The 16785-nt window shown below is 41.3% G+C and overlaps 1 protein-coding gene across 5 annotated transcripts in view; it reads right to left on the bottom strand.

The window, feature by feature from the left end:
• LOC100877061 (uncharacterized) overlaps positions 1-15108 on the bottom strand; it is a 64482-nt gene extending 49374 nt beyond the window's left edge. For 3 of the 5 annotated variants that reach the window (XM_012286877.2, XM_076530556.1, XM_076530555.1), the window contains exon 1: positions 14693-15107. The gene's annotated coding sequence lies outside the window, so the exon portion shown is untranslated. Of the gene's footprint in view, positions 1-14692 lie in introns of all 5 variants that reach the window. The other 2 variants (XM_076530557.1, XM_076530558.1) reach the window with 1 other exon arrangement.
• Between the last annotated feature and the right edge of the window lie 1677 nt (positions 15109-16785).

The following is a 16785-nucleotide window of genomic DNA, read 5'->3' as shown; positions in this document are numbered from 1 at the left end:
TGGTGGCTCGAACGGCATACCGTCAGAGATGGGTCGAGCACGATCAGAATAATGCACGTCGGTGTAGTTGAACGAGGACGAAGGCGTTCAACCGGAGGTGTTAGTGGACTATAAAGAGAAGCAGAAGAAGGGTCGGCTCGTGCACGAGCCACACAGCGGGACACTGTTGTGTCCCCGTGGCCCAGGTGCACCAGGGCCACCCTGTGCTCCCCCCCGTTCACTCGGGGCACGGCCAGAAAAGGTTACTCGTCGAAGTCGGCAACAACGGTCCGAGATCGACTCTCTTCTGGGCCCGGACAAGGCCCAAGGGAAATAATGTGGCGACGGTGAACCGGATGCGAGCTTTGCGGACCACGAACAGCCACCCAACCTAAGGGGACAGTGCAGTTGTCTTACCCCGTGTAAGAGCTCCAGATACGATCTCTTGCGGGGCCCACCTTCGGGGACAGGTTCACGCGACGACAAAACCTGTCGACGCCTCGACACGTCAGCCTTGAAACCATGATAATCGCTACTCGTCGAGGGACACCCACGAGCTAGATCCAAACTATATTCGATACCTTATAAGCTCGATCCTTTCACGCAATTAAGTTTTATGATCGATCTGACCGATTTCGGATATCGCCTGGCACAATGCTTCGCTTGGCTATGTGGAGGAACCTTAAGGGACTTGGCAACCTTATATTAATTGTACGGTGATATATCTTGAAATTATTATGTGTCACTTTCAAGGGATGCTGTACACTGGGCAGATGCTATATTGGATAAGTATATTTGTCTGAATTTGACAATTTTTTGATCTGACAAATCTTGACAAATTTTCAATGACACAAGATGTAATGTCTCTACAGTAACATACTGACATGTAAGGATGCAGCATCCTTATGCTAAGAGTATGTGATATCTTGAATATATTGTTACATTACAATTTATATAAGTACCCCTATGTGAACTCGACTATCATCAGCATATTTAAACATTGCAAATCTCTACATTTCCTTGACATTCTCAAGTTTTTCAAATTAACAAATTCCTTAATCCTAAACCCTAAAAACATCACCAAGATCATCCTGATCGATATAATATCTGTAAGGAAATCAGATTCGTCCTCGACTAAACAGGGCGTTCTCTAAAATATTTCTATAATCGTGTTACACTAAACGAACTGATTTCACCCGAGAAAATTGAAAAATCCGAAATAAAAGAACGTAGAAGCAATCAGTGACGCAGCATCTCGTAACAGTCGAGACGTGAAATTATTTCCCTGGAATCGTACGGTTTCTTCCAGACTCCGAACTCTTATGAAGTCCAGCGAAATCGTTTCATTTCGATATATTTCATCGAAGCCATACGACGCCTTAATATCAGCTCCGGCGTCAGCTGGCGGTGGTTTTTCCGGAAAAGCCCGGGGAAAAAGGAAGAGGTGGAGTCTGGAAGGGAAGCAAAGGTTGGTACAAACCAAGATGGAGCATACTCTGTTACTATCTTATTACGGGGCTCCGCAAATGGTCTTCATCAAGGTAAGACCGTGTTCTACCGGCTCCAACGTTTCCTCCTCTTTCTTTTCCTTCCCTTCGGTCCGCTCTTTTTTCCCCTAGCTATTTCTACATCGTCAGGCTGCGCCCGTGAAGAGGCACCGAAGGTGGATGACTTTCATTCGTTGGTGGTGTGACGAGCAGAACGGCGAACAGAGGAGAAGACCGATGCGAAGAAGGGCTCGAGAACCGCGAACAAAAGAGAAGGTGGTTCGACGTTATTAATCTCGGAACGGACGTGACGCGTGACGACGATCACGGTGGTTCCGTCTCGCGGTGGATAGATACGGGGCCACGAGTACCCGGAGCCACGAGTTCCTCAGCTCATTCTTCATGGTCGAGTGACTTTTGCGTATATACGAATGCCGGACGATTAACGATCGTACCGTGGTTGCGCTCGTTAAGCGACAGTTTCTTTTCCCTCGGCGAGATGAGCCACCGGTAAGACGGCGAGCAGGCCAAGAAGAAGAAGAAGAAGATGAAACTGGTACACCGGAGATCATCCCCTCGGTCGAAGACGAATGATCCGGACTCTGCGCCGGATACATTATCGCTGTGTGCGCGACCAGAGAGAAGAACTGCACGAGCATCGGGGCGACACTTTCGTAGAATCGTGGATCGAGTACTCGTGACGACGATGGCGATCTGTGGAGAGGTCCTCGAGCCAAGGTCGTACGACTAATAATAACTCGGTGGGCAGAAATCGATTTCTCCATCGAATCACGACCCGATCCGAACCGGGATCAACGTGTGGGTCGATAGGCCGATCCTACAGTTTCGCTCATTATATTATATTTCGCTTGAGCAACTGGTCCAGTGAAAACAATCGTGAAAGTTATTCGACGAAATCGTCATACGATTCGCAGCCATGGAAAGCTTATTCGATTTATAGAAAATAGAACGTGCTCGGGCATGCGTGTACCCGGCCTTACATAATTTCCAATTAACTCTTGCCGGCGTTTTCTCTGCGAGGATAATCGTGCGAAAATTCTGACAATCGTAGGAAGCTAGACTGACCACCAGGGATTTCCTATGTGTCATGGTTCCGCTCTATTTTATTCTGCGATGAAACGGGAGGAAGGAGCTAATTCTTACAAGGAGACCCTTGGGTCAACGAGTTTCTACAAATTTTCATTCTTGTGGTCTTTGGACATTGATCAAAGCAGTACATTAGAAAGAGCTTGAGAAAATTGATTTCAAAAAATTATCATGTATGGGCTGTTTCATTTTTAAGAATCACTAACAACATAGTCCGTAATTGAATACGAGACAAAGATGTCATATGAATATATGTTCTTTTGATACAGAATTATGGAGTATAAATATTTTTAGCTCAAAAATGATATAATAGAAGGGATTACTTGAAACTACCTGTAGTAAGAACTACAATTTTTCAAACAGTAAAAGTACATCAAGAGATGTGCCTTTTCAGTCAGCTGATCTAATATTTATTGATCAACATACATTTCATTGAATTTGTATAAGAACTCTGCAAAATGGCCGATGAAGTCAATCCTGCAAAATGGCCGACAAAGGCAGTCACGTTATAAAACAACACGACAGAAAATTTGTCAGAAAAGATGTAAAAGAAGCATCGATAAGTACACTCGTTATTAAACTTCGAAGGAGTAGGACGTTTATGTTGCAGCATTCTTCGAAATATTTATTACTCGTATCCTGTGAGTGGCACTATCGTTGCTTACGATGAAAGATATTGTACATACACGGTGTACCGTGTAATTTGCATTTATTTTATCCGTAAACATAGTGCTGTTGGACCGCTATGTGGTGTGTACACAGCTCGAAGAAGGAAGCACACGCTGGAAAAAATGTGTGAACGCGTTGCTACCATACTTTGAAATCGGGATCGACTAATGGCGTTAAAGCTAAGGAACTAAGCACCGGTTAGAAGGTTTACCGTTACGAGGGGTCGATCACCATTAGAGATTACTTCTCGCCCGAGATCGCGTTTATATCTGTTTCGTGGAGATGTTTCTAGGCTTTTGCGGCTTTTTTTCCGCCATCGATTAAAACAGACTCGCGTGCGTGTTTCATCAACGGTAAAGTTTCATCGATTCGTAGCCTGCAGGTTATCCATCACGAGAGCCCCTCGAAACCAGTTAAATTATTGTTCTTTTTCGAATTCCACAATTCGAGCAGAATTTAAATTACATCCCGGGGTTTTTTGTTTCGGAGGATTCGCCGACAGGGTTGATTAGGATTCGATCTGGGCCAGCTTTGATTACACGTTGTTTTTTCGTTCGAGTTTTCGTTTTGTAACGTTTAAACCGGTTCCTATATTCGATGGATGATGTCACTAAAAATCTGAGGATCTTGCGTGAAGGCGAGGAAAAAGTCGCGAGGATCACGATTTTGTTTCTCATTAACCGTTCAACCTACGATGAAGCGAACCATACAAACGCCTGCCTTTTAATTCGCTGTATAATGTTACGCGCTATTGTACTTAATTCCGGGCTGCTCTTACGGTACATCCCTCTCCGAAGAATCGCCTACATTAGCCTACCCTCTCGTACGCTTCCCTTCTCCACCGATAAATAACGCCTTTCGAGCGTCCTCCGAATAAGGAACATTCGCTGGGAATTGAATCGCCAGCGATAGTCAAACGACTCGATTCTTTCCTGAACGCCTTGTTTCTTCGATCGGGAACATGCGTTTCGTTGTACGATACTTTGAACGTACTCAATTTATTCGGGAGACAATGGCAGACTACTCTTGCTTCAAATTTTACCCTTCTCGAATATTTGTTGGAGATGCAGTCTGTTGGCGGATGGAAGCTTTTACTACTTTTCAGATGACAAGAGGGATTTTTTAATATTGTCCATTACTCTATTTATAGGCTGTGTGTGTAACTCAGATTGGATTAAAAATAATATTTGAGGTTGATTTGTTGGAGATGCGGTCTGTTGGCGGATGGAAGCTTTCACTACTTTTTAGATGACAGGTTTGAGGGACTTTTTTATTATTGGCACTGTTACTCTATTTTTAAGCTGTCTGTGTAACTCAGATTTAATTAAAAATACTATTCGACGCTGATTTGTTGGAGACGCAAGATCTGTTGGCGGATGGAAGCTTTCACTACTTTTCAAATGACCAGTTTGAGGGATTTTTTTATTACTGGCACTGTTACTCTATTTTTAAGCTCTTTGTGTAACTCAGATTTAATTAAAAATACTATTTGACGTTGATTTGTTGGAGATACAAGATCTGTTGGCGGATGGAAGCCTTCACTACTTTTTAGATAACAAGTTTGAGGGATTTTTTTATCATTGTCTATTACTCTATTTATAGGCTGTTTGTGTGACTCAGATTTAGTTAAAAATATTTGAGGTTGTTGGAGTAAAACAAAGTGAGTCACGTTCTGAGTGCAAAGAATTAGCAAAGATTTCATAGCAGTTCACTTATCTATTCGTTTCTTTCAATGTTTGAACAAACGTCAGCACAAAGATAATTTATATTTTGGCACGAATAAATTCTTCAATGATACTGTTTTTTCAGTAGCTTTAATTTTGACGTGAATACTCAAAGAATACAGTAAAATTGCTATAGAAGATTGAGACGAAATGACAAATTAATTGTAACAAACAGGGTATTGTACAAAGATAATCACTTTGAAGAGACTGATATTTATTCTCAAGAAGATTTAACAAATATTTAAAATCAAGTAACATGATCGCTTTCTATTTTCGTTTATTATTACTCTCATAATATTATTATAGTTCAGTATCATTTTTTATTGTCATATTATGGTTTGCTATTTTTTTTTTCATTTTCATGTAAGAGCTTATTTATGTTTCTTATTGTGAGGTTATGTTTGATGATCATTTCTTATAATCATATTATATTTTGTTACCTTTTAACATTATTATATTACAGTCTGTTAGAACTTCTTCCTATGATGTTGTAGTTTTTTATCATTTTTTATTTTCATGTTATACTTTGCTATTTTTGTTTCATTTTCATGTAAGAGTTTCTTTATGTTTCTTATTGTGAGGTTATGTTTGATGATCATTTCTTATAATCATATTATATTTTGTTACCTTTTAACATTATTATATTACAGTCTGTTAGAACTTCTCACTATGATGTCATAGTTTTTTATCATTTTTTATTATCATATTATTGTTTGATATTTTTTTTTCATTTTTATGTAAGAGTTTATTTATGTTTCTTATTGTGAGGTTATGTTTGATGATCATTTCTTATAATCATATTATATTTTGTTACCTTTTAACATTATTATATTACAGTCTGTTAGAACTTCTCACTATGATGTCATAGTTTAGTACCATTTTTTATTAACATATTATTGTTTGATATTTTTTTTTCATTTTTAAGTAAGAGTTTATTTATGTTCCTTATTCTGAGGTTATGTTTTATGATCATTTTTTATAATCATGTTATATTTTGTTACATTTGTACATTACTATGTGACAGTTTTTTATAATTTCTTACTACGATATTATAGTTCAGTATCATTTTTGTACGATCATTTTGTACTACGAGCCTTCAAGTCCCGACAGCTTAATCCCCGGTTGAATGCAAGGGATAGATTAGCGACAACTCGATCCCGCCTTATGAGTTATGTAACAGGTGCCACGGTCTCACCGCGGGCTGAAAAGGTGGCAGCAATTACGCGCGACAAGCTGTACGCTCGATAAGAGCTGTCTCGTGGCTGGTTGTAGCGATCAGTCGTACAAAAGATGCAGGAAAGGCAACAGCGCCGTGAACTTGACGGTTTAGCATCTTATCTACGAACGTGTTGCTACAAAAAATGGAACGATCCATAAGAGCCATTCACGGCGACCCGATAAACCGACCGTGTAACCTGTTACCGCTTGTTACCGGATTATTTCGTGAATAAAACGTCCTCGCGTGCATACTCGTTCCTTCGAACGAGACGAGAATAAGTCCGAGTAAAAAGGAACAGAATAAGGAAAAACGAACGGGGACGGAAGAGGTAAAAATGGGGAGGTCACCGACCGGTTGTCGTTGACAATTTCGACCCACACAAGCCAGAGACAGGTATGCTTACGTTATTAGAGGAACTAGGCCAATGGTGCAGGTTCATTAAACCGCGAACTGGATTTCTACACCTTTATTTTCGTTTGGGCCCTTTTAGGTCACTCGGCCGAATTTTTTCAAACTACTTTCTATCACGAAGTTACTCATCAAAGTTTAATCGGTTCTTATTTTTTTTTTTCAAAGTGAATCAACTGATTCGGAGAAGCAATGACTCGACGAGAATATTCGTGTGGGCAACAATGAGTCGCAAATTATTAAGGACTCGATGTGCAAAAATTGAGAGCAACATCGAACCTGCATGTGAAGATGCAAGATTAAATATTTAGTTTTGTTATGGATTTGTGGATGTAGATATAAGATTAAATATTTAGTTTTGTTATTTAATGTGATTTTATGAGACTGGATCGTTAAAAAAATTTATAGATTGACAATGTAAAAGGATGTAAATTCGGTTGAGTCACGTTCCTATGTGCTGGAATTATTTTTAGTGTTAAGAGTGTATGACGTGGATCAAGATCATGTATCATAAAAATTCTATGAGGTTTCGTAACTTTTGCCTGTTCGATTGTTTTGCAATTTTTGCATGCATAATCTTAAGTGATTTTTACTTATGCAATTATGTGGCAATTTTTACATGTACAATCATTTATAAATTTTTACATGTACAATCATTAATAAATTTTTACATGTACAATCATTTATAAATTTTTACATATACAATTATTTTGTAAATTTTGTATATGCAATTATTTATAAATTTTTACATATACAATTATTTTGTAACTTTTGCATGTACAATCACTTTGTAATTTTTAGTTACAGTAATTTCTCTTTTCATGGAAAATTCAGTATGTAGGTTAATAATCAATTACTGCTCCATTGCGGTCAAGCGGAACATTCAAATTTTTATTCTTTCAACAAGGTCTTGAATGAAATTTTTATCTGATTTCTTGTTAGCTTGACAATCCATTGGTTGCAATTAATTAATCGTGACAGAGTAATTCATTACTAAAAACAATTTCTGTTTAATCAATCATATGATCATATAATAAAACAAACAAATAAGGGAACGTGAAATTTTATCCAATCCACGATTACAATTTTTTACAAAAATATACAATAATTCATTGTACATATAAAAATTACTAAGAATTCCATAAAATAAATTATTGAAAGATTTTAATAAAATACGCTGTTCAAAATTTCTAATAAAATAAACTATTCAAAATTTCTAATAAAATAAACTATTTAAAAATTCTAATAAAACAAACTATTTAAAAATTCTAATAAAACAATCTATTCAAAAATTCTAATAAAACAATCTATTCAAAAATTCTAATAAAACAATCTATTCAAAAATTCTAATAAAACAAACTATTCAAAAATTCTAATAAAACAAACTATTCAAAAATTCGAATAAAATAAACTATTCAAAAATGTTATCAAAATAACCTATTTAATAAAAATAAAATTAGTGGATTAATGACGTCATCTAAAAACGTCCTACCACAAAATTGAGTCCCATCAAAAATAAAAAACATCATTAAACATGCAAGAGCCATCTCGAAGAGCGCCCGACGACTACATATAAAAGCATCGATGTCGCAAGAATAGCAATACGATAAGATTCGATGCAATCAGAAAGGTTCGACGGAATCGTCACGTTAATGAAAAGTTAATTCGAACAAAGGCGGTGAATCGAGTGTGACACGAAAGGATTCGGCGTTGGTCGATTAACGTTCTAAAAACCGTTCGTGCAATACGTGCGACGAGTCCAAAGCCCGATCCTCCGAGCCGATTCGTGCGCGCATTGAAATTCTCTCCGATCTCGTCGGGCAGAGTAGCCGATTTTTATCGAGTACACGACCGGTTACCGGGCAGAGCTCATAAACCGCATTCGACATCGAGGCACGGGCAGCCACGTAAGGAATACGAAGTATCACAAGGTAAACCCATTCGTGGTATTTCAATCGACCAGACAGAAACCGTTCGAAACCCGTTCGCAGACCACGAACCCGTGAAACCGTGTCGCGTGAATTCCAGCACGGCGACAAAGCACCGACGACCGTAATAGTGTTATTAATTTGAAAAATCGCGGTTACGCTGGATTTCACGGGGATTTCGAGTGATATAATCGATGATCGCGTTCGTTACGTCTCTTCGTTATATGCTTGAGAACACATGCTTCATGTGTGGGCTTATTGGAGCAATTATTCCTACTCTGTAATTTGTGAAGAATTTACTGTGTTATAATATGTTTTTATTAATACGATAGATGAGAATAAATTATTAAAACAAGATTAGCATGTGTGTAACATATCACATATGCTACAATGTATGGTTAAAAATTTATACAAAAATAATCAAGTTTGATTTTGCACTTAAAGGAAGTCCTATATGGAGCATTTGATTTAATACAACAATTTGAAGTAGATATTTTTTCACCAAATCTACAATGTTACACATGTGATGTATCACATGTGAGAAATTCTTTAAAAAAATTCATCAAACTCAACTAAAAATTTGTTGAGCTCAATCAACCTCAAATAAAGTATTTTAAAATATGGAGAAATTTTTCTGAAAGAATTTGTCAACCTAACTTAATCTAACGCAACTAGAACTTATCGAGTTAACAGTAAAAAATTGTCAAATCAGTGATATAGATTAACACATACAGATCACGTTAGACAACAGTGAAGAACAAAATGTATACACCTAACCTAACCTAACTAAAAAGTCATCGAGCCACCAATAAAAATACCTGTCAAAGAAATCAATACACGAAACTCCACCAAACAAGAAAACAAAGTACCCGAAACGAAAGTACTTCATCAAAAATTGTATCACAGCGAGAATCGATTAAAAGGAATCAATAGAAGCGGACAATTTGGTAATCGAACTTCTTTGTTCTCCGGTAATGGGAACGTTTTTCGCAACGGGAAGCGATCGTGACAGAAAAGCGATAACGCGTGTTCTGGCTTTTCCCGTGATCGGCAGAATCGATTCCGACCACGGAAAGGTTACACGTCGAACGAAAATCGTGCAACTTCCTACTGGTCCGACGAGAGTCAACGTCCGAAGAAGCGAATTTCGGTTCATTCGCATTCACCTACGCGAACCCGAGTGTATCCAAATTCCGTGATAACCGTAGGAGTTCTCTTTGAAAGATTCGGTTCCGTGGAACAAGGCGTGACGTTGAATTAGCACTTCGTGTACGCGGAACGCGTGCGTGGAATACGAGAAGTGTAGCGACAATACCGCGAACTATGCGGTATCTTCTGGCCCGTGTGAACGGAATTTGGACTCGATCTTTTTCACAATTTTTCAGCTAGGAGCTCCTTTATCTTGATGAAGATTAGGTTATTGGCTAAGTTAGGTTATTGGTGAGATCAGGTTATTGGTGAAATTAGGGTATTGGTCGGGTTAGGTTATTGGCTAAATTAGGGAATTGGTCAGGTTAGGTTATTGGGTATATTTGGGTATTGGTCACGTTAGGTTATTGGTTACGTCAGGGTATTCGTCACGTTAGGTTATTGGTTAAGTCAGGGTATTCGTCACGTTAGGTTATTGGGTAAATTAGGGTATTGGTCAGGTTAGGTTATTGGCTAAATTAGGGTATTGGTCACGTTAGGTTATTGATTAAGTCAGGGTATTTGTCACGTTAGGTTATTGGTTAAGTCAGGGTATTTGTCACGTTAGGTTATTGGTTAAGTCAGGATATTCGTCACATTAGGTTATTGGTTAAGTCAGGGTATTCGTCACGTTAGGTTATTGGCTAGGTTGGGTTATTGGCTAAATTAGGATATTGGTCAGGTTAGGTTATTGACTACGTTGGGTTATTGGGTAGGCTAGGTCAGATTGATGTTAACTAAATTTCAGATCATTAAAACTGAGGTAACATGTCGGCTGAAGTTTCAAATTTCATCCCAATTCGAAATTAATAATTATAGAATAACCAGTGAAGCTTGAAATAGATCAATAGATCCACAGAGATTAACTGCCACTTCCATTTCAGTCACTTCACTCCCATTTTGAAATGAACTTGATTATAATTTATGAAGAGCCCTGCACTCATTCGAAAAAATTCCTAAACTTGTTTAAAATCTCCTCAATCTTTATGAAACCCATATTTATTACCTTAACCCATATTTATTTAAAGTCCAGCTACATTCAAAACATCAAATATATTTGATATCAAATTATTCATATAACGCATTCGCTATTATATCAAATACGACGAAGTTGCACTCATTACCGCAATATTCAAATGGATCTGACATTAGGAAGAAAGCGACACTCAGAATTGACAGGGAAGAAGAGAATCCTCGAAGATCGTTTAAATTTTTGACTGACATCAAGGGGAATGAATAATTGATCGTGTCTCCTTTGAACAGCCCTATGAATGCAGGATTTCACGGGTTGATAGGTCCAGTCTCCGTGCTCGATATTTTTAATAGCCCTTTTTCAACGGCGGTCAGGCCAGTGTCCGACGAACTAACCGTCCACGGAGGTGTTCTTTTTTTTTTCAAACGTATAGACGGTCGTTTGGGTCGATAGCGTTGCCTCTTTTAATGCTCGATCGCTTTGAAACTGTTTCACGTTCAAAATGTGTTGGCTGACGTTCCTCAAACGGGATATTACTTGCTTTCTTACTTTAACACCTATGCTCTCTACTTCATTAAAGTCATTTGAAGCTCACATAAATTTTATGCTGGGATGTCAACGGATTAGTGATACTAGAAATCTTCAAATATAATCAATGTAGAAATCTTTAAATATAATCAATATAGAAATCTTTAAATATAATCAATGTAGAAATCTTCAAATATAATCAATATAGAAATCTTCAAATATAATGAATATAGAAATCTTCAAATATAATCAATATAGAAATCTTCAAATATAATCAATATAGAAATCTTCAAATATAATCAATGTAGAAATCTTCAAATATAATCAATGTAGAAATATTCAAATATAATCAATGTAGAAATATTCAAATATAATCAATATAGAAATCTTCAAATATAATCAATACAGAAATTTTCAAATAAATTCTACAAAAAAAATTCTGTCATTCAGTAATTGATAATTTGCTATTTCAGAATAAATTCTACAATTCCATCTATTTCATCTTTCATTTTAGTCTCGAATTCTGTGGCATTCTTCTCGCAAATTCCCGATGTGCTCGATCGGATCAAAGTTCGGAGTGTTATTAAAATTCAGCAGAGGAACGTTCGAAAAGTCGAAGACGATCGAGCGACTATTTTCTGCTGAAAAAAGCGACCGGTCGGTCGCACGACCCGATTTCGTGGCGCGACACGAGCCGCATCTCTCAGTTTTTACCGTTTCGTTTACCTACGTGATTCAAACGACTCGAGGAACAAGCAGCGTGAATTCTTGCTCAACGTTCACGAATACTTTCACTGCGATTTTCATCCGATCATGCATTTGACAACACTCTTCGACTAACACAGAAACACAGAAGTTAACACAAACTACAGTTGACACTTGGCTGATATTCTAAGATAATCGCAAAGATCTCATAGCAGCTTAAGGATGAAGACACGAATCTTTGGTTTTAAGACAAATTTCATAATTTTCAAATTGAAGTAAATTAAAAAATAAGCTTAAAGTAGAAATATGAAGCGTTGAAATTTTCCTGAATTTTCTGGTATTTGGGGCAGCAGGCGAAGAGCAGCAAACGCTAATCGCGTGTCGTTCCAACAAGTTGTGCGACATTGGTTTTCACGGCTGACGGTTCTCTACGTTAAAAAGTAACAGGCACAAAAGAAAGCTGCAAACAGAGTCTGGCCAAGCAAACAGCTAAGGAGGTGCCCGTCGCGAAAAGGGGGAGACGCGAAGTAGACGGGAAGAAAATAAAAAGCTAGCCAACTATGCTCGAGCCAGTTATTACCGGTGGTAATTAATTCGTGGCACGCCTAGCTCGAAACCTGCTTGCGGTTGATTCTTTTCTTCAAAAGAACCGTTCTCCTTTTTACCCGGCTATGTCCGCGAAATCTTAATCGTCGCCGCCACGCCGCCACAATACTAAACCTCGAATCGCGTAAAAAAAAGACGAGGGTTCGAAAAAATTCAGGCTTCCCTCTTTCGCGACGCGATCGCAATTAACTGGACAGAAGGATCGATTCTCCACGGCTATTGCTCACAGATTGCGTGCTTACGATCGCTTCTTACTTACACTCCATTACTCTATTTCATTTTCGTCGCTGCGTCTAACGAGCGGACCAGTCTCGTGGCCGGTCTCGGTAATTAGCGTTTAGTAATTAGCAATTAGCCGGATGAACCACGGACAAGAAGCCGGATAATCAGCGTTATTGTTTGCGCGAGGATCTTGCGAAGATTTAACACGCGAGCTTTCGTTGAGAAAGAAAACGAAGTGAAAAGCTAAGAGGGTGCATTCGGTTATCGAACTCTTGGCGAGGAAAAGGCGCTCATGGAAATTCATATCTGGGCGTGAAATAGAAACACCGCGTCGTATCTCGAGCAGAGATAATTAACGGATAACGCGGTCGCATAATTAATTGGTCGTTGTTATTACAGAGTGGATAGGTAGGAACAAAGTAATTCGTTGATTAGAAATCCCCCGTTTCCTGGCAAAGGTGATTCAACGATCGGTTAAGCGCACGTTCGCTCGTCTACGTACTGATCATGGATGCTAATGCAATCGCAACTTCTCCGGCGTACTCCGACCGTGACAAATTCGTTCGCTTTATTCCCAGCGAGCAGAATCGCTCCTCCAGCCGGATTCGGAACGAACTCGTGCACGCTCGCGGTTTAATCTCTACTAGCTAGGTGCAACGCGGTGATTTCTCGTCGTCGTGGTCGTTCCTCTCGATTCGAACGAGCAACAGAATTCGATTCACCGCAGGAATTCGAGGCTCGTTCGCGTTCGTAGTCGAAAAGGAAGCCCGTTTATGCCGTTTACGCCGACGGGATACAAAGGGGTCCGTGCGCCTCAATAGATTCTCCTAGTTTACATTTTTCGTTTCTGTTAGCAGCGTGTCGCTCATGGGAACGATCCATTATTCCGCTCCCTGGAATTCCTTCTGACTCATTATGCCGGCGCGCGTTGGGCCCTGTTTTAAATTCCGTTTCGAAGCCGTTCGGGACCTGCCACGGAAATATCGATACAATTTCGCCCCTTTTGTACGCTCGGAACGAACGATATCGAACGGTCCCCTTTTTTCCTCTCTCTCGATTCCCGATTCGATTCGAGCGCGATCCGGTAGCGACGAAAGTTTTTGTCGATCCGAACGGAACTCGATGTTTCACGGACGTTCGAACGGAGACTCGGAGATACACCCGGTTGGTATTCATGTATCGGCGCCGTTTGCCTCGGCATTCGGACACACTGTTTCTTTAATTGTACGAGCTGTTCGTGCGCGTCCGACTAGCCTTCGGCTGCAAGACGACACGCACGCTTATTGTACTCGACGCGGCGCGGTGACTCGAATTATTTAGACTCGGAGCCTCTCTCGCTCCTAGACCGGTTCATCTTCGCGTGACCGTCGCGTGAACCGGAAAAATGTCGCTCGCGTACCGGTTCCGTGACGAAAACGAAATTCCTGCTCTTTCGAGAGAGAGCGGAATGCTCGGACGCGAGAACGAAACAGGACGCGTAACAGGTGTACTCCGATAAGTCACGGGCGTTAAACGCTTTTTCGCACTCGAGGCTAGATTATCGATTGGTCCGACCGATTCACAACCGGTGCGTGTGATCGCGCTCGAAAGCCGAGCCGATCACTTTGCGCGTCCGATCGCGTTCCTCGGCTTGCGTATCTTTGCACATATATTTTACGTACTTCCAATTGAGAGAACATTCGAGGTATTCCTGCGGCGTGGCACATTGTCACAGTCCATAAAATCCACGAGAATAACGACGGCGACGACGAGTTGTCCGTTCGCGAATGTGCACAGTGCAGTAGAATCACTGATCTTGATCACTTGGTATCACCAGATCGAGAGGCCGTGTACGAGCGTACGCGTTGCGAACGTGCGCGTCACTTTTCCACCCTTATCGCCGGTGTTTCAACGCACTAGCAAATACTTTTTTCACTGCTTTCTTTTTTTTTTGAAGTGGTGAGACTTACCTATCCAGGACGGTCGTCGACGATGGACGACTGCGACGATCCTGTCCGACGACGTGCTCTCCCGTGGACGCGCGGTGGAGTCGACTCGAAGGACGAATTAAAAATCGTAAATCGTCACTTGTACGAAAGGATCGCGTCGACGATCCCGCGTTCCGCGATCTGAGCGAACCGGCAAACTAATCGGGCCGATCGTTTGGTCCAGGGGCACACCGAATTATGTTTCCGTCGCTCCTCTCTCGCACCCTCTCTGCGAGCGTGTGCGAGTCGAGAGCGTGTTCCGTCCGTCGTTCCCGGTCCCTGTTTTTTCTCTTTCTCTTCTGTCCCCTTGAAAATCACCGCGACACCGCACCGAACAGAAGTGAACTACTCGTGCGCCGCCGGTTCACGGTACCTTAAATACCTTGGCAGCCGCGCCACCGCCACCGCCGCCGCCACCGCCGCAGCACGCCACCGCCACCACCGCTGTGCGTCGTGCGGCCCCCTACCTCAAACTCGCCCCACGCCGCGCGCGCCGATTGGCGAGGGAGAGGAGCCGATGTGTGCCCGCCGGCTACACCGGACCATCCTCTCTTCTTCTCCCGTATTCCTGTTTCTCGTCTCTCTCTTCTTTCTCCCTCCTCGCCCTCTCTCTCTCTCTCGCTTTATCCCTCTTGCTTCCCTCTTTCTCCCCCGTTCTTCCCTCTGCTCCCCCGACCCCGGAGTTTCTGCGTTTCTCTCCCGGTCGCTCGTCCGCTTCTCTCTCTCTCTCTCTCTCCTCTTCCCTTTTCCTCCTCGGTAATTCAACCACCGAGTCAGCGTACCCGCAGGACCGGAGGCGCGCGTACGCGAGCGCCGCTTCCATTTATTCTAACCCCCTTTCGGGAGGACGCCACGCTCCCGGTGTGACATTTTCGCCGTCGAGTTTCCCCCGGTTTTCTTCTCTTTTCTATCGAGCGTTCGCGAGCCGAGTCGCGTGCCTTGTTCCGCGAGCGACGACGCGGACTTGGTCACGAGTCCTCGAGGGTCGGTGCCGGCGAGCTACAGGACGAGGAACGCGGAGCCGGTACAAGTGCGCTGCGCAAACGCCGATGCGCACAGGTGAAAGAGCCGCCGGTGTGCGCCTGCTGTCGCGCATTCGCGCTCCGCACGCCGATGCGAGCGCATCCTCTTTTGGCAGGAGTGTTTTTCTCTCTTCTCCGCGTTAATCTTACACGAGCGTACCAATCATGAAACGATCGATCTCTCCTCGCGATTTCAGATGTTTATCCTAATTTCTGATACTCGGGGATTCGTGACGTTTCGACGAAACCCGTTACGGTACATCGACGAATGCGTCACGCGATTCACGGAATCTCGTATCCGGCATACGAGGATGATGTCGAAATCGTGTTAAGGTCTGACCAACCGTTCGTTGCGAGATACTTGTCGGACGTTCGATTCGCTGACTCATTATCGGTCAGCGCGTCGACGAACACGGCCGAGCGATTACGATTTTTCTCGGGAGGAGCCAAACTCCGAGGCTTCTCAGAAAATCTCGGCGCGTATCTTTCTGCGGTATGGAACTTCCGCCGAATTTGCCTCCGTCGTTATATTTATTTGCTCTCTTCGAACTTTCGGTACTTCTTTCTGCTTTACGAGCATCGACTTCTCGACGAGGTTCTTCGAAGTCGTAAGATTTCGTCAGTTCCGTTCCTTGTTTGAAGATCCGTCGACGAGCCGTCACATTGCAGATAAAATGGAACAATATGTGACTTTTCTTTGTAAATCGGTGATGTTGGTTATCGGATTAAATTGTAAATTCAAGATAGGCTTTCGCTGGAAACTGTGTTTTCCTCTTTTACTCTTGAATTTTGATAACTCGTACATCGAACTGGTAAAAGTTAATTTACCGAGAAGTGACTTAAGACTTTGTAGCATGACGTAATTTTATAAATGTAACATAAGGAGAGAAAAGTTCCATTTCTGAACATGAAGAAAAACGTATCAAACTTTTAACAAAATGTAGGTATTTATAAATTTATAAGGTAAATGGAAGTTCGATCCACAGTGATAAACTCCGATTTCGAGGTCCGTAATTTCGAGTTACAGGATAAAATGCAATTGGATACACGGCA

Source organism: Megachile rotundata, chromosome 4, assembly GCF_050947335.1.
Source record: "Megachile rotundata isolate GNS110a chromosome 4, iyMegRotu1, whole genome shotgun sequence".
Taxonomy (NCBI): domain Eukaryota; kingdom Metazoa; phylum Arthropoda; class Insecta; order Hymenoptera; family Megachilidae; genus Megachile; species Megachile rotundata.
Note: the sequence above shows the minus strand (reverse complement) of the source record. Positions and strands in the feature narration are given on the sequence as shown.